The sequence below is a fragment of the Episyrphus balteatus genome, chromosome 2, assembly GCF_945859705.1.
Source record: "Episyrphus balteatus chromosome 2, idEpiBalt1.1, whole genome shotgun sequence".
Lineage (NCBI taxonomy): Eukaryota > Metazoa > Arthropoda > Insecta > Diptera > Syrphidae > Episyrphus > Episyrphus balteatus.
Window position 1 is genome coordinate 89,193,476 of NC_079135.1, and position 19,963 is coordinate 89,213,438.

Consider the following 19,963-nt stretch of genomic DNA (forward strand, 5'->3'; position numbering starts at 1 on the left):
TAAAAGACGTTATCACGTCAAAAAATATATAAAGTTAAAACTCTTGTTGGTAAAATAAAGGTTCAACAAGTTTTGTAGTAATTTTTAAGAGTCTACAAAATGTAGTATAAATACACGGAGAAAACAGACCATAGAAACATAGAATTAAGCGGATAGCACATTTATTTAAGCGGATTTCTGCATGATAGATGACTTTCACCTTAAATTAAGGTGGCACCACTTTAAATTAAGGTGACAAGTCACATTAATTTCTTGAATGCGCAAATTAAAAAAAAAAAAAGCTGTCAGTCACCGGGGATTGAACCTACCCAACATTGGGTTACTAGGCCAGTGCCTTACCACTGTGCTATCTCACTCATGGAAATGGGTATGATAAACTGCAACTAAAGCTAAAGTGTGACAATAATTTTAAAATTTTTATTTTTGGTGGATTTTTTTTAAGATGAACATTCACATTAAAATAAGATGAAGTTCACATTAAATTTAACTGAGTTTAAGTGGAATCACCTTATTTTAAGCGGATATCACCTTATGTTAAGTTGGTGAAATTTAATGTGCACATCATCTTATTTTAAGGTGACACTTTTGTACTCCGTGTACTACCTCCATATTATCATCTTAGTGAAAAAAAAAATCGTATTGTTTGTAACCTACAAACCTTTTTTCCCACACTCCAATGTATCTGTAATTTATAATTGTACATTTAATCAAGAGACATTTTTTTTAGAATTTCTACTAATCCCTGATTTCTCAATAGTCAGTTAGACTATCAGGTGAATAAAGTCAATACAAAAAAAAACGCATATTCCTAGGAATACGCCTTAACTGGGGCTAAAAAATTGGATCTAAGAAAAAAAAAAAAGATTAAGAAATAAAAAGGGTAAAACAAAAATTAGAAGGACGACAACACCTACAATATTAAGATGTACATTTAAACAAAGTAAATTAAATTAAATGAAATTTGTTCTAAATTTCTGGTCATTATAAAAAAAAAAAATTCAAAAATATTTCATTTTCAGACAACTTTTTTTTATAGAGATTAAAAAATATAAACAAATGTATTTTTTTGGACGGTCAAAATTTATAATTTAAAGTTAAATTTTCTTTATTTAAAAAACTAGCCCTGTTATTGTAGTTTTCAAAAAAGTGTAACTACTGTTACTGTCGAAAAAATTACTTAATGGTTTAGTTAATTAATATTTTAGCAAAATGATTTATTTAAATTGAACACATAAAAATAACAATATGAAATAAAATAAAAAACAAAATTAACAGCTTCGACTGTAACTTATGTACATTCTTAAAAAAATCTTCCATCTATTACAGGATAGGTCAATGGATTTGGTGTTGTTCATATTTAATCAAAAACTTAAGTACTTTATATAAGAAACATAGTGTTTTTCCATTACGAACCTCGATATAAGTTCCTTTGTATGCCAAGGGAACACATGACGCTGATAATGATAAATTTAACAAACTGAGCAGAAGTTAAAACATACAAAAAAAAAAAATTACAAAAAAAAAAAAAAACAACACACATACGAGTATACAACCCAAAGTTAAATTGTGCATAAATCAGACATTTTAATACATATATAGGTATAAAATCGTCCTTGTGCAATTGCAATTGCTCGTCTGTGAATATTGAAGATATAAAGGACTTCACATACAAACGAATGACTATACTCGTAATACTACATTGTTCTGCCAAAAATATATTATAAAGTCCGACTATCAACATTCTGGCTTAAATGCAGGCACTCGAGCTCTCCTGCAGGTATGGAGTATGTATTGGTATGAGAAAAGCTTCCCTTCTTATATCCATACAACTGAGCCCAAAAAAAGGGAATCACTAGTATAGAGTAGGTAGGTTTTATACCAGGGAAGAATGGCCAGCCAGGCAAACAAACATGACAGAGATTAAAATGTTCAAGAGCTTAAAATTCCGGCAATTTAACTTTTTCACATTTCTCACACGTGTGCAATATCGTAGTCGTAGTAGTCGTAGTCATCGTCAGTCCTATAGTCGAATTCGAAGTCGTTGTCGTCGTCATCATTGTCGTTGGAATGGTCGCTGGACGATGATATTGCAATATCGCAGTATCCAACACTCAAATGATGCAGAACCACCACCTTTTCGCTTTCTCCATCAAAACAAAACTTTAACCAGCAACGAAGTAGTAGTATCATATCAACCTATGCATACATCTCTGGCATTTCTTTGCATCTTCCTATATCCTATTTTGTGTGTCTATGTGTGAATGTACGAATTTCACCTGAGTTCGTGTGGTACGATTTTGATTAAAATATCAAGGAATTACATTCACCTAGATACGTGGACATTCTTGAAAGGAATAGCTGAGAAAATACAACACCAACAAAATAGTGTCTTATTGATAGGAATACCGTTATCGTTCGCACTATTTCAAGAAACGTTCCTTTCTTATCCGTTGAATTGAAGTTTGTAGGTACTTTGTATGCATTTCGACTTTCAAGATTAAATTTGTTCAGTTGTCATGATTACGAAACCAATATAAAAAAAAACTAAGGAATTCATTATATTGCTTATTAAAGACAAGATATTGGAAAAACTAGATTTTCCAATTACACTCGTCAACAAGGTTTTTGCCACAAAAACCAAAATATACTTTTCTATATATGTTTTTGATGTGCTGAACTCGAATCTGAAGTCAGAAAATTTGTATTGGCCTCCGTTTTTGAAATATTACCGTTAGAAAATGCCGAAAAACGCCATTTTGGCTGTTTTCGAGGTTATGTTTTTATGTGGGGTAGTTCCTTATGAAAAAAATTTGCAACAGTGCCTATATTCTTCCAATAAATGTTTTAATCTTTCCGATATCTCTTTTACTGCCCGAGATATTTAAAATTTAATGAGTGGTCTTTGACTCAGAAACAGCACTGGCCAACCAAATTAAACTTTTTTTGCCACAAAACCCAAAATATACTTTTCTAAGGGTTTTTGGGTTGCTGAACTCGAATCCGCAATCAGAAAAATTCTATTGACCTCAGTTCTTGAAATATTACCGTTCTAAAATACAAAAAAAGGTTTTTTTTATAACGGTTATATTTCAAGAACGGAAGTTAATAGAATTTTTCTGATTGTGGATTCGAGTTAAGCGACCCAAAAACCTCTAGAAAAGTATATCTTGGTTCCGTTATGTGTGATATACCAAATGAAAGGTAATTGTATCAGGATGCTCATAATAGTTTAATAAAATTTCTATCTACTCTTCGTCAAAAGTTATAACCTGTTGAATTCTAAAATTTTATTTTATCAAAATTGTGTTTACGAAAATGATTGAAACTTGGCACACATTTAGTCGTGGTCATGGTCTATCATTACTCCATATACTTTATTCCTGTATATACTAAAGAAAAAAACAAGGTGTTTTTCAAAAATTCATGTTTCGAAACGCAGAGTGTTTAGGTTATTGTCTTTCAATTAAGCTATAGAAGATTTTTGTATCTCTAATAGTTTTTTTTTTTTTTTAATTTTGAATTTAAATTTTTGCCGCACTGCGAAAGTGTGAGAGTGGAACGGGAGAAAATGGCGTCACTTTTTTGTGGTGGCTGCCATAGTTCATCGATTTATAAGACGTTATCACGTCAAAAAAATAAGTGCGTTTGGGTATACAATATTTATAAACATTTTCGTCAACATAGCAAGAAAATAGGATATCAAGAAAACGGTTTTATATCATACCTTTTCCGTTTACAGCGGTTCAAAACATATCATTTTTATATACAAAGTTGGCACTGTTAGTGTCAACTTGCCTATTTTTTTTAAATTTAAATCGTTGGAGCCATTTTTGAGAAAAATAAGTTTCTTTATATTGGTCATATAACAGGTACTTATCCTTAATTTCGGACCTTAACAAAAATTCAATTTTTCCTCGAAGAAATCATTTTTTTTTAGAATTAATGCAAAAAAAAAAAAAAAAATTATGTTCTCCCTTGAATCAGAGACATTATTGTTTTAAGTGTCTTTCTTTTATAGTTGTATGATATTTCTTTGAGTTTTGACATTTCGAAAAAGAAATTTTTAAAATGAAAAATGTTCAGATACAAAACGTGTCTAAAGTATTTTTAGGAAGTCTTAAAACCATCACCAAAAAAAACGAAATAAAAAAAAAAAAACACACTCCAGGTACTATAAGCCAGAAGTTTTCACAACTCCAGGTATATATGAGATAAAATAAACGTGATAAAGGCAACTTCAGAGCAGCTTTGTTTCATAGTCATGTTCTATGCTCTTTGTACGCACGCATTAGTGCAGGAAGTTTTCTACTATCGCCTTTTGTATGCGCTCGAAATGAAAGGCAAGGAGCTTGGTAAAGTTTGTTTTTTTTGTTTTTTTATTCTTTCAAATCTTTTTTTTTTTTATTTTGTCTGTGATTCTGGTATGTGTAAGCACCGCACCATGGTAATAAATTTCAAACTAGAACAAAAGAATGAGAGGACTGTTCTGTAACAACAAATGTTAGCCAAACAGGATAGTGTGATAGTCTCCTGGAGGGTTATATTCCGCTTGTTGTACCGGCTGTTTCTGGAATTCATTCTTGAGATGATTGTTTTTTTTTCTTCTTACTTTTTTTTTTGTAGTATATTTTTTATTCAACTTTTAGTTGAGCATGTTTTAAAGAATGCGTGAATATTCAACCAGGAAGGTATGTTTGGTATGAAAGGTACCTATGAGTCGTAGAGACATCATCTCTATTTTTTGAATAAATTTAAATTTTGAAGTTTTTTAATATTTTTTCAAAACTTATGGTTCTACATATCTTTAAAAAGTAAAAAAAAAACCATACGTTTCTATTAGTGTTCCTTTAAAGAAGTATGTAGTAAAATTTGTTTTTTTACTGGACTTGGTATTCTTTGGAATCCTTATTTGTTTTAGTTCTGCACAAGAACAGACTGAACCTGCTATGGAAACAACAAAAATTGAAATACATACTTTAAGATGAGCAATAAATTCGGTGAAAATATTGCATACAAGATGCAACTAACTTAGAAAGTGTAAAAGAAAGTTTTTTTCCCTTAAATTTGTTTAATGTACCTTAAATTAAGCGGATTTCTGCATGACTTCCGTCTTAAATTAAGCGGAAATCCTCTTAATTTAAGAAGAAAATCTTCTCATTTTTATGACAATTTGTATGGGCTCACATTTAAGATTAAATATTTCTATAAAATATAATAAAATATAATATACTTTTCAAAGTCATTAGCTATTTGCTTAGTCCTTAAATAACATTTTAACATTTTTTAGCAAAAAAAAAAAAAAAAAAAAAAAAAAATTAAAAAAATCACCTCAAATGCATTAAAAAAGATATTTGTGTAGGTACCTGTATTGCAATTATAGTGAACTATCTTATGGCTTTCCAAAATAATTCATTTTATTTATTTTAATTGTCACATGTTTGTGATAGGTTGTAAAATAAAAAAATAGTTAAATTAGTTTTTAGACATGATTTTTTTTATTTAACTCAACAAAAACATGGTTTGCAAAAATATTTGACATTTTTTTTTTCTACTATTCACACAATTCGATTAACAACACAATAAAAAGGCAATTAGATACAAAATATCTCCATTGATAAAACAAAACAAAAATGAAAAAAAAAAAAAATTATTGTTACCATAGCATCAAAACAAAATCAAGTTGAGTAATATTATTTAATGGGTTTAATGTTAGCCTCTGTTTGGTAACACAAATTGAAACAAAACAAAATACACACAAAAAAAAAATATAACAAATAAATATTAAACCTCCCCATAGTATCAGATGAATAAAACATCCCCCCAAGTTCTAGAAGCAAAACGAATATACACCAACACAAAAAAAAATAAAATAAAATAAAATAAAATAAAAAACCTCAAATGAAATGCACACACAATATGAAATGAAACTCACTTGCATTTGTTATGCTTTCGGTTGGAATTTATGTATTTAAAAATACAAAAAAAATGAAGAAAAAATAATGAAATTGTCAGATCAAAAACAAAAAAATAAAAAAAAAAAAGAATACAAGCTATTGTTTGTTTTAAAAATTAAATGTATATTTATATTTTTTGTTCTGGATTTAAATTTTATTTGGTTTGAAAATACACCACAAACGTACAAACATTGGAAGATGCTTTTATTGATATGTCAATAATAAAATTGTGTTGTCAAATTGATGACAATCGTTAAGCCAAACGAGTTGATTATGTCAGTTGATGGTAACTTCAGTTTTAATATATAAATACAAAATACCATCATATCATAAAGATAGTTTAAGCTTTTTGAGAGTTGAATTGGCTCAACAAAAAAAAAAGCAAAAGCCTTGAGGCTGATTAAAAGTTATTTTGAATTAAATTGCTCAAAAAATTGGTAGGTATTTACACAAATAATAGTTATTATTAATTAAAAAAAAAAAATTGCTTTCAATTTTAAGAACTGATTCAGGATAGTAAAATATGAATACTATCATCTAAAGTGGAAGAAATAATGTTAGTCTTTTAAAGTAACCGATTTTTTTATAAGTTTTTAAACTTCATTTTATGAAACACGACAAATTTCAAATATCTTTTTTACAAAACCAATCAATGCAAAGCTTTAACGTTACCTTAGAGGCTTGAAAAAGTACATTTATTAAGGATTTTGTTAAAGTAAAAGAAAGGGGGCCACGCAGCATAACTCAAGCAGCTTTGGATATTTTCACTTGAATTTCGATAAAAAATATTTTTAAAAATATTTGGAACAGTAAAATATCATACAAAAATGCACTTCTTTCCAACAACAAAATAAAAAAAAAAAAATAATTTTTTTATTATTAAAAAAGCCCGAAATGTAGAAATTTATATTTATTCCACAAAATGTTTATCACTATTTACTTTTATTTGAATTTGTCAATGCCTGAGAGATTGAAGAAGATTTTTTTAAAGACAAAATTTTTATATGAAATTGTGGTTCACTGTGGCGTATGCGCAACCTTTTTTTCTTATTGAAATTACATTTTGTAAATTATCAATTTATTTCGAATTTAAAAGGTGGAGTATAGCTTTTCTGGGAGGAAAATTTAATGTGCTGATTTTATTTTGAAAAGAAATACATGTAATAAGAAATGCAACATAAAATAAAATTTTAAATTTCAAAAACATTGAACATTATATTTTTTTTTTTTTTTTGTGAAAAATCCTGTTTTGTTAAGTTCAAATTATAATATCTTCTATTAAGGCCCAATTTATTCAATATCGATTATATTTGAGGAGCTCAGAACTAAAACGGCCTAACCCACATTTTCAAAAAAATCAAACTGAGTACACAGATCGAACCGCAATAAAACAATTTATAATATAAAAATACATTCCCATTAAATTACATTAAATAGAGTTAAAATTAGAGCCAAAAACTTTTGTCACTCTAGTGGACGCCATTTTGGCTTCGGCGACAAAATTGCCTAAATCATTTATAGCAAATATAGTTTCGGAATAAAAAAAATATCAGACCTTAGACCAAAAGTGTAGCCAACACTCCTTACTAAAAAAAATTACAAACTAAGTATTGAATAATATTTTTTTATAACTTTTACAAGCCAACAAAAAAGAAACCCTGAAAATATGATTTTCTTTAAACTCGTTTTTCTCAAAACGAAATTTTGTGGGTTAGGCCGTTTTGGCGCTGAGCGCCTCATTTAAAGTTGCCATTAAAATATCGCATACGAATTTAATAGAGAGTGCCTTAGTGTAATTTTTTTCTTAAACTAATAGATAGGACAAAATAATAAACCAATGTCAAACCATACGAATTTTTTTTTCAGGGTGCTACCCTAAAATAATGTAAATCAAAATGGCGTATGAGAAAAAAAATTTTTTGATCAATATTTTTCTCAACCAATGGTTTACAAACCAATGTTTAAGTGAAATAAAAAAAAAAACGAATCATGGACAGGAGGAATTCAGGAAAAGGAAATTTCACAAGAACTGTTTTTAATCGATAACCGTAAGAATTTAGGATGAACAAGTTAAAAAATTCTGATAGCCGCCTTCACTTGGTCTATCAACATAAAAAGTGGGTCTCGTAAGACCGTCTGTCCGTCTGTCTATATGTCATTGGTTAAGTAAAGTTGGAACGTCTCGAGGGTTTTTTAGAATTATTTTTTTAGAACCAAAATTAACGGTACCTCTGATGATTATGTATTTACCAATTTTGGAAAAATTTAATTTTTTCAAAAATGACTTAAAAGATTTTAATGAAAGATCAAGTCATAGTTTATAACATCTTTTGATGAATTTTTTTTTATAAAATCATTAAAATCATTAAAATCATTTTTTTATTTTCTGAATTGTTTTCAAATCTCGAATTTAAATTTAACAAATTTATACAAAAGTACCTACATATTTTTTATATGATATAACTTTTAAATTAATAAAAACAAATTATAAGTAATACATTTTTGGATTAAAAAAATAAACGTATACATTTTTTTTTTTTTTTGAATTTTTTTCGTTTTAGGTTCATCAATAAAACAACACTAGCAAACGAAATTGCACCTTTTTATGTTTTATGAAGCTTCTGAATTGTTTTTTTTTTTTTTTTTTTGTATTTTAAATCGCTGATTTCAAATCTGTTCTCAGTTTTTTTTTTTTTTTTAGCAGCTCTAGTTTGGGTGACACAGGTACTATAGAAATGCTTAAAAAGTAGCAAAAATTCGATTCTTGAGATTTTGTAAAGGGAATATCTTGAGATCGCGAGCAGATATAAAACTTTGGAGTTCGAGTTCAGCACCCCAAAAACTTTCGGAAAAGGTCATCATACTAAGTAAATCAAAACCCTTCTTGCCCAGTGTAATTGCTACCAAATGGCATGCCAATTTTTCCATCTTATGCCATCTTAATAATAAAAATCAAGTAGCATTCGTTTTTTGTATTTTTATTTTATTTATTTTCCTATATTTTTTTTCCTTTGAAAAATACATTTTATGTTTTTTTTTCATTTTTGTTTTTCATAAAAATTTACTTAATTTGTATTTAAAAGAAACAAGAACCCTTAGAGCAATTTTATGCCATCCTTATATTTCCTTATAAAATGAGTTAGTGAATTTTTTTTGAAATTTTCATTATTTTTTTCTTAAAAAGGGTAGGTATACAATTCTTTGAAAATGTTTATAAATAGCAGTGCTTTTTTTCACAATAATGTTCAAAATATTCTTTCTAAAACTAAAAATTTTATAAACTTTCTTGCATTTGTTTTGAATTTCTTTAAAAATAAAACCTATATACAATAACTATTTATTAAAAGAAAATTGTGTGTATGAATAACTTTAACATTATAGATATTTTTACAATTAACAGAATTACGTGCGACATTTTACTTCCTAAAACAATAAAATAAAACTTAAAATAGTGTAAGCAAAAGTGACAGTTTTTCAAAATATCATTCAAAGATGGTTTACCTCAAAAATTATATACACATATTTTCAAAAAACTGAATTTATAATTATCAAACCTAGTTATCTATATAAAATATTGTATATTTATATATTTTGGTTACATACTACACGTATACAATTACTTGTAGATACATCTACATTTAAAAAAATCAAAAAACCAAACATGTTACAGTTGAGTAAATATGTAGGAATTTGTTCGAATGAACTTCTTTAATAAAAACAAAAAATATGTATCACAAACATTGTATCAAAAATATATATCGAATTGGGACAAGGGGTTGTTACCTATATTGAAAAAATGCACCTCCACGTCCCATTCAGCAATCTCTGGTACACATACTCAGAGTACTCTCAAATCCCATAAAACTCTTTTTCTTTTTTATTTTTAAATACTTAAATCGCAATCGCTTAACGATCCTTGGAAATTTCGCAAACACCTGGGGATGCTATCGGCCACAAAGAAAACAAATAAATATACGAAATATAACCGATTTCCGCTGCTGTTGACTGCGCCACCAGTCAACCAAAAAATCCACACAACCACAACTCAACATAATTTTATGACAAAATAGCTTGAGATGTGTGTTCACAATTCGCTTCGTAAAACGTATACTCGTTTGTTTAACTGACGACACGACGCGAAACTGTGGGTACAGTTAACTTTACCACTACAAATAGGTTTCTATACAAACAAAAAAAAACAATCCGATTTCCTTCCTTGCATAAGAGTATACTTTACTCCTTCCTCACCATATCGTAGAGTGAAAGTATCTATGTGTGTTTTTTTTTTTTTTTTTACAATTTATTTACATTTTCACAACAGCATGAACTTGATTGTGTTTTGATAGAAATATATACAATGTAACAACTACTCATCGTTGTTTTATATAGAAAAAAAAAACATGGAAACGTCCTCGTCGCCATCACCATAATCGTCGTTGTTGTTGTTTCTTAAGAAAAATAAAAACAAAAAAAAAAAAACCGGAAGAAAATAAAAAAGGGATAAGTAGATAGAAGATTACACGTATTTCCAAGTCATGTGTAGTTACCTCTACTGTGGTTAGATAGATCGTTGGAGCATGGTTTGATTAGTGCAACGCGGTTTAACATAATCGATATGCAGTAATATAAACCCGGTGTTATACCTGTCGAAGTCAGGAAACACTATTCAACAAAAATTAGTGTTCAAACAGAACACTATGGCAGGTGGATAGCGCTGTAAGCATACTTCACCTCAAAATCCGCTTTCAACCGATACTTATCTATTATATCTGTGATACTAACCCCATCAGCAACCTTTAATATTTACATTATCAAACTGTGGTACTTTCCAGAAGAACAACCTGCTTTATTTACAAAATTACATCCTGTGATACTTAACGAGTTAACCTACTTACCGATGCAACCCGTGATAGTTACCTGTGATGCATAACGGGAAATGCATTGATACTTGCCTAAACGGCGAAAAAAGGGCACCTTTAAATAAGACAATTTCCGCTTAAAATAAGTGGAATCCGCTTATTCAAGGTGAACTTCATTTCATTCAAATGAATTATTATCTTAAAAAACTGACAACAAAATTAAACTTTTAAAACTATCGTTAGACTTCAGCTTTCATTGCAGTTTATTGTACTTATTTCCTACAGTCAGAAAGGCTGATAATAAGGCACTCAGCACTCACCTAGTGACCCAATAGTTGTGGGATCGATCTCCAGTTTTCCGCAAAATATTAAAATATTTCCGCATAAATTGCGATTTTCCTCTTAAATTAAGTCGATTTGTTTTAAATTTACACTTTCAGAAAATTAAGAAGATTTGTCCGCTTAATTTAAGACATAAATCATCTTGGTAAAATCAAAGCAGAAATCCGCTTAATTTAAAACAGAATTCGCATTTTTTAAGTTGACTTTTTCCTCCGTGTATGCAATCCGTGACCCGGACAAAACGTGATACTTACAAAAATATACTTTGTTATTTGCAGTAACAACTCGTGATATTTACCTCAGAATCTTATAAAATAAAATGCACGTACTTGCTCTTATGCTTAAAGTTAATCTAATATTAAAGTTTTATTCAAGAAAATTAAGAAAATTTGATATTTTCAAGAAATTAAAAAAATAAAATTTGTTTTTATAATTAATTAAATACCGTTTTAAATGATCTTTCACAAAAAACCAAGTATGCCAGTTTACTTCTTGTATAAAAAGGAATTTTTAGAAAAAAAACCTTCAAAAATCGTTAGAGCCGTTTAAAAAAAAAAAAATTGTATGTATAAAAATTTTCTAACATTTTTCAAAAAAAAAAGTTGGTATGCCATTTTGAAGAAATAATTTATTTACACATAAAAAAGAAATTTCAAAATTTTTCATGAACCGGTTTTCAAAAAATTGATTTTTCAAAAAAAAAAATTTGAAATATTTTGTAAAAATCCAAAACTGAGTTTTTTGAAAATTTTCTAAAATTTTAATATTACCTTTACTTAAACGCTTTTGTATAAAAATTTTCGTTGAAATCGGGGTGGTCTTGAACGATATATTCATAAATCAAAAAAAAAAAACGTTCCATGACAGGTACCGTTAATAACGGTACAAAAAATATTTTTTTTATTTAAAAAGTTGGTTCTTATGTGTAATACTATACTCAAAAAATTTAATCAAAATCGTTAAGGCCGTTTTTGAAAAGGGAATCGCCCAAAACTGTTTACTACCAAGTTTGAACAAAATCACTTGAATACTTTAGGCTGCAGCTCGAGGTACATACAGGCAGACAGACAGACAGACAGACGGAAAGACAGACAGAATTGCCGGACCCACTTTTTTTGGCATTCTCCATCATCGTAATGTCATGTAAAATTGTTATCTCGAGTTCGATTTTTTTTTACGAAATTTGCCCTATAGTACCTATATATCGGAAGTAAAAAAAGTGGAAAACATGGTGTAACTAGTTATTTGAGTTCTCAGACTTATCCTTTTCTGCTAGTGATGGACGGGAACTTTGCAAAATTTGAAACGGAAAGTGCAAAGCTTTTTCGTTTGGTTTCGTTGCAATAAACGAAAAAACTTTGCAAAACATCAAAGAATTCTTTGCAAATTTGAAAAACTTTGCGCTTTTTAAAAAAGTACTTTGTGCTTTGTAAATTTGTGGTTGGTGCAATAAAATTTGCAAAGAAGGAATTTTTGTTTTACTTTCCAAAAAAATAATTTCCTCTTTACAAATTGGAGTTTGGTGCAACAGAATTTGCAAAGTTAAAGTGCAAAGTTGCAAAATACAAAGTGCAAAGTGGTTGGTGCAAAAGGGCCCAGATCTCCATCTCCATTGATTCCGCTTGCAACAGTTTTCCAGGAATGCCGTCGAGTCCTACCACCAAGAAATGGATTAATAGAATGTGATCTGACCAAAAGAAACGTACATTGATCCCAATTTATTATATATTCAATTACTTTACTTTACTTTAGAGAGCATGTTCAAAAATCTATGATAGTACTGTAGCAGAATACCCCCTTAGGAGGTAATTTTCAAGTAACTGCGATCTGAATTTTTATTTTTTGTACGTATTTTATTTATTAAGTAAATACTGTTTTCATTAACAATAATTTTGCACTCCATACATTCTTATGCAAATTTGGAAGGTAAATTACAAAACTAGCTATTTAAAAACAAAATTCTTTCATCCCTTAATATTTTGTGTCCAGTATAATTCAAATTAAAATTTCATCGATGCAACTCATAAGAACGCTTGGAAACGATTCTCCACATAACACCGACCCCACACAATAACCCCCATATCGTCATCAACAATATGCGGAGGGATGGTGGTTGTATACCGACTTTTTTTTCCAACAAATAACTACCACAAACATTCAGAGTATCGTACAAAACTATGCCAACGAACGAAGGGAAACGTAAATTTTCACGCTGAAGATGATCCTTGTTTATTATTGTTGAATGTCGTCGTCGTCATAGTCGTAGTCAACGACGTCGTCGTTGTCGTCGCCACGAAAATTTCCCAGCATCCACTTAAAATGCGGCCAACTGGGATTTTCACGAATCGAAAAATGCCTGGCGGAATACCAGCTAGCGGCGAACTTCACACCCGTGCACATCAGTTCTTCTTCTTTTAACAGATTTATTGCCTCAATATTTTTTTTTTTTTTTGTATTCTACGCTGTTAATGGTAATCGAATCGGGACCATGGAGGTTTTAACTAGGTGATGGCAGTGGTACAATTAGCATTTTTTTTTTGTGTTGTTGTTGTTGTGCTGCCAGTAGAAAAAACGCATTTTCAAACTTGTCCTACTCTAGGAAACCAAATAATGATAAAAAAAAAAAAAAAATATGAAAATATATAAAAATTAAGTAGAATCTTTCTAGAGACCCGTGTTGGTATATACGTATGCGAGCGTCTGACCTACTTGCAAGTGTATACTTTATGGTTATGGTTTTTGGAGCCGCAGTTGTTTTAATTAACCCCTTGGCCTAAATTAAATAATGTTGATACTTGCTCGGGCGCATTTGGTTGTGGAGTTTTAGTCAATTTTTTTCCCTTTCAATTTTATAAAGAAGATGGGTAACCCTCAAACGTTTCTGTCTTTCAAAAATAATATGCTTGAACAGTTTGTACAGGTACACATTGGTGGATTTAGTTATGCCATTTCTTTATGTTTATATATGATTTTTTAAAGACGTATTTCTTAAGGATGATACGATTTTCGAATCAGATTTTCGTTAATTATTTTAATTAATATATTGGGCGGCTTAGCAACAAAATCGTGCACTTTGTGATATAAGCATGAAATTTACATCGTAGGTAGTACTCAATATAAGAGTTATTTTGAGATATTGGGCTACCTTGTATTCCATTCGGGAGGGAAGATACAAGAGTTTTTCTGTGTTGCACTTGCTTTATTTTATGTCATAATAAAGGTAACGAATATGATACATGATTTCGAGGTATTTTTAAACGCCCGATCCAATTACACTGATACCAAAATGTCTTGGCAATCATGTAAAAAGTTATTGGAATCATTATGAATAGTCTTTTACTTATAGGTAGAAAAAAAAAAAATTAATAAAATATGAGAATCAAAATATTTTTGTCTAAAGGGTGTTTTTTTTTAAATGAGAAAGAAGTCTTTTGAAATGGTTACATTGCACCAAATGGAAAATTTGTGAAACAATAGATGAAACAATTTCCCATACAAAAAGGATGTAGGAAAAATTAATTTTTTTTCCTACTCTTGTATAATCATTTACTAAGCGAATCACTATTTGCAAATCGAATTGGGAAAAATAAAACTGCACTAAAAGAAAACAGACACACTTTGTAGCAATTAACTAAAAATTCAAATGACTCTTTGACGATAAGGCGACAGCCTAACTAACAATTTTGCTTCTATAATGCTTTACAGAAGCAACAATTGCATCTGTAAAGCTTTATAGAACCAAAATTGTTTGTCGGGAGGGAAACACGGCTACAGAGCGACATCGACAAGGTGGCAAACAGTGGTGCCTTCTGTGCTTTTTGGCGTCAAAAATCATTTGCACGTCCATTTCTTGACGAAAAGTATTGAAATTTGGTACACTGAGGGTTATTATTATGGAGAATACGGAAAAGCTACTAACTTTTTTTTTAAATCAAAATGGCGACTCTAAAATGGAGGACAGAATAAACATGAACAATTTTTTTTCAAAATAGTAGTAAGAAATTTATTCAAACAAAATTTATATCTTGGATTTAGATAAAACTGAAAAAAAAAAACAAATAAAAAAATATATAAAAGTCCAAAAACTGGAAATTAGTAAAACACCCTTTGAGAATTGAGACATCTTATCATGGATTTTTTTGTTTAAATAAGCACAATTTTGACATAACTCCTATTTAATGTTCAGATATTTTGGAATTTTATGGCTACCAACTATGTTTAAATAGTAAATATTAAAAAAAAAACATGATATTATGAAAAATTTCAATATTCATTAAAACCGAATAAGTTTTTGTTCGGTGAAAAAAAGTATACTTTTCAAATATCTTAATTCAAATTCAAACTAAAATAAAATTCGATGACATCACGTTACCAAAATAAAAACTCATTTTGATCTTATATCTTAAAAAATATGACGTCATAGATTTCTTCAACGATTTTGATTTAAAGAATAAATGCTATGTGCAGTAGCCTTTATTTGAAAATTATGTCTATCAATTTTGGATTTTTTTTTAAATATGTCAAATTTTTTTTGAGAAATATTTTTTTTTTTTCAAAATTGAAATAAGCTTGAAATTTTGTTTAAGTATGCTGCAAAATAATTTCTTCAAATCACCAAATAGTACAGGTAAAATAGTACATACAATCAAGAAATAAAAAAAAAAATTGTTACACTCATTAAACTTATCCAAAAGTTTGATTTGGGATAAGAACCAAGTACAAAAAAAGTCTATAAAAAAAGTTGGGTGAAAGGGTGTTTTTTCGCGGACAAGAGGGAGGAGGTGAAGGTCAACAATATACTGAAAAAAATTGTTTGTCATCATATATATGACACATGTTTTCAAGGTATTTTTTGATGCTGAATCGAATGAAATAAAAATAAAGTCAATACGATTGCTCTAAGAAAAGTTATTGCCGATTAAAAACCAGGGTGCTTGTTTTTCGACTTTAATAAGTAAAATATAAACGAAACCCATGTGAAAAACATGCTACACTGATAAAATTCGGGATGAAGGTTTAAGATAAAGCAGGGACAAAGGATTCATAAAGTTCTTAAAATTATTTTTGGTGAAAGGGTGTTTTTTTTTTTTTATGGGTTAAGTTGTGTGTGAGGAAGGTATCATAACAGCTGACTTAAATTTTAATAATTTTTAAAACTTGGTGTAAATGTTTTCGTTGGTATAAGAATTAAGAATCTAAAAAGTGTACAAAATTATCTTGAGTGAAAGGGTGTTTTTTTTTAAGAATTGTTGAAATTCGGAATTAGTACCACAAAAACTATTACACAATTGTTACAATAATGAAAATTGGTAAAAATGTTTCATTTATAACAGAAACCAAGAACCAGTCTATACAAATATTTTAGGTTAAAGGGTGTTTTTTTTGGGAAATAGGGAAAAATCCGCTATAAGTCCGATAAAATCAATGGGAATTACGAATAATGTAAGTCTATACATTTTTGTATGTGAAAGGGTGTTTTTTAGAAGTAAAGAAAATATGGGTATATTTGAAAAAGTGTGAAATACAAGAGTAGGGGAAAGTGGCCTAATATGGCACCCCAAGGAAAAATGGCCCCCTTGCTAGAAATCGTAGAATCGAAAATAATTAGAAAGTTTTATGAGAGCGATTCTTTAGTTTATCTGGCAAAACCATCATATACGAAATTTCATTAACTTCAAGCCATTATTTGAAATTTGACAGATCAAACTGTCTCTATCCACATCAAAAAGTACACTCGTTAAAATTTTGTGAAATTTTTTTTGCAAAAAAAAAGTATAAAAAACATTGTATTTTGGAAAAAGAAGTTAATGTGTGTACGCATGAAGTATTTCTTATTAATTTACTGAAATAAGTTGGTTTAAAACGATTTTAAATTTTTTGGTGTAAAAATTAAATTGAAAAAACTCAAAATGGGCAAAATGGCCTACTTAGTGCTCGGGTAAAATGGCATACCAATTTCACATGCCATTTTAAATTTTTTTCACATTTTCATTTTTTAAAGTATAAATAGTTGCTATTTATGAACGATGTACAGAGAGGAAGTCCTGGACTGAGGAAAGCCCTTGATTCCGTCAAAAACCTGGAAAAAAGCATCCAAAACACTCAAAGTTGCAAAAACTACAAAAACGAGACGAGCAACCAACATGGAGTGGGTTTTGAATGACTCGATGAAAGATCTGGGGGGATTAAGCACCACTTGTTCCAAAAAAATGGAAAAGAAGACCTTTGACTCAATTTTGCATTTAAAATCACGTATGTTTGGACAGTGTGCCATTTTACCCGGGTAAATTTGATCAGTGAAATTTGTAGACGTCTTGAAAATTAAAAAAATTAAATACTTTTTGGAACTTTTTCAACTTGCAAATGAAAAAAATGTGAGAGTAATATCTTAAACTTTGAAAAGTATATAGCATATAAGTTTGAATGCTACTGTTTTTCGAGATATAGGACATTTTCCTTAGGGGGGCCATTTTAGGCCACCTTCCCCTAATATTAGTGGTACAATATTGAAATTTAGTAATTATGTTACTTTTAAGATAACAAACAAGAATCTAAAGTGTTTATAAAAATATTATGGTTAAAAGGGTGTTTTTTGAGTGAAAACAAAAATGATGGGTCACCCTAATGAAATTTAGTAAAAACATTGATTTTAGGATAGAAAGCAAGAATAAAGAGTTTTCATAAAAAAAAATTTTGGTGAAAGGGTGTTTTTTTTTTCGAAGAGACAGTAAAATCTGCAATTGGTCCCAAAAAGCCAATCAACAAGAAATTTATTCATTCTAGATATCATTCTAGTAAAATTCGATCTGATGAAGTCTAAAGGAAAATTACTTACCATAGGCCTACAGTCTTAAAAGAAACTTACTCCGACCCAGAGGATACACCTGTCTATGATTTTAGCTCCCCGTTTTGAATCAGATTTTATTCGCAATTTGGGACTCTACTGAGGTTCGTTGTTATCCTAATCGAATGAATAATGCGGAACTAACTCCATCATCGTCGCTCATCCATGCAGTAACAAGGTCCTTTTCAGGCTCAAACCATACTACTAATTAAAATGTTTTTATGTCACCGTGTCGTCGTCATCGTCGTCGTTGATTTTGTTGGTTTTGGGAAGAGGGTATAAAGTCGGCAGGGGATATGATGATACAAAAAGAGTGGCTGGGTGAATATTAAATGTGGTATTTGTATATTTAACTCAATATAGCTTCGCTTTGTTAATGAGGTCATTTAGATAGGTATGGCAGATTTTCGTCCTTATTGACTAGTTAGTTGGAATTCGCGTATAAATTCTAGTTGTGCGATACTCTAACTAAAAATATACAAAAATTTTATGCATTTTTGTGCGTTGACAGGATTATGATTGCGCGATTAATAATTAAATTTTAGCGTTGAATTTGTTTTGTGGTGAAGAGTTGGTTTTGACATAATTTACTTTATACAAATTCATCAAGCATCTAACTACAAAAAATTATATATAAACAACTGCAGTCATTTGCATAACACAATTTAGAAGGCTTTGGATGAAAAGGGACGAAAAATCTGATGGCGGTTGATGAAAAAATACATAATTTTTAAATCATGAAATTGGTGTGATAAAACTCGTTGTGTATTTTTATTTTTAGTTGACCGCACTAAAATTTTAGAGTATTTTAATTTTCAAAAGCAAACATTATTTTTTTTATGGGATGTGTGAGTTTTAAATTTAAATAATAATAAATTGACACGTTTTATATCAAAATAATCTAATCACTTTGTTTGATAATAAAATATGTATGCAGAAGTGTTTGTAAATAAATTTTAAATTAAGTCATAGCTTTGGGTGTTTATTTTTAGATTATGTGCATTTACCTTAAAATTCAAATATTTATCTACGTATATTTTTTTAGAATAAACTTTTGGTTTGTATAAAAGAAGATATCACAAATAACTCCATTTTATCCAAAATTGTTGAACGTTTGATTAATTAATTTTTTTTGTATTTTTTTAAATTTTGTTTAAACGAATTTATACTTACCTAAACAAAAAGACTCAGCTGTGCTTTAATAATTTGTATTGTTTTTATTCGTATATCATCGTATCCGCTTTAGCAAATTTTAATTTAATTTATTTAAAAAAAAAAAGTAAAAAAAAAAAATAATGAAAGTTATTGTATTCTTTTTTTCTGTTTTCTAATTATTTTGCATTATCACGAGCTTTCACTCACAGGTTAAAAAAAAATGAGTAAATGTACCCCTAAACAAGAGGGTAGTTCGAACAAAAAGAATAAAAGAGCGAAGGATGTAGGTGTATTCTGTTTTTAAGAGTAGCAGATGTGTACTCTGAAGGAATTAAGAAAAACAAAACCCTAGCCAAATAAAATATGTTTTACACAAAACTTTTTCTCATAGATCAATAAAATTGTCGTTACAATTTTTGCTATATTGTTTGAAACAAATGAAATTTTATTTTTTTTATTTCTATTGAAAGCTTAAGAAACAAAGGTTTATATTAAACAAATAACGCTTACCTGTATTTGAAAGTGGTAAAATTCCATTTTTTTTTTCATTGTTTCGAAATATTTAAGTATTTTCGTTTTTGAAGTTTAAAAAAAATAGCTTAATGTTAGGGAATACATTTGATGAATTTTATAATATGAACATGTAAAAATTTTAAATGTACCTAATTAAATTTATTCAAATTCTTCTTTTTTTTTTTATTTGAAATCAACTAAAAATCAAGCACTATTTGTAAATTTAACGGATATTCTTTTAATCATCCCACAAAAAATAAACACGATTTGACTGAAAAGTGAACAAAAACATTCGA

General features: G+C 29.0%; 1 protein-coding gene across 1 annotated transcript in view; it reads left to right on the forward strand.

Annotated features, from left to right (window-relative positions):
• LOC129912156 (innexin shaking-B) overlaps positions 1–19,963 on the forward strand; it is a 321,007-nt gene that overhangs the window by 22,655 nt on the left and 278,389 nt on the right. The gene's annotated exons all lie outside the window — the stretch shown is intronic.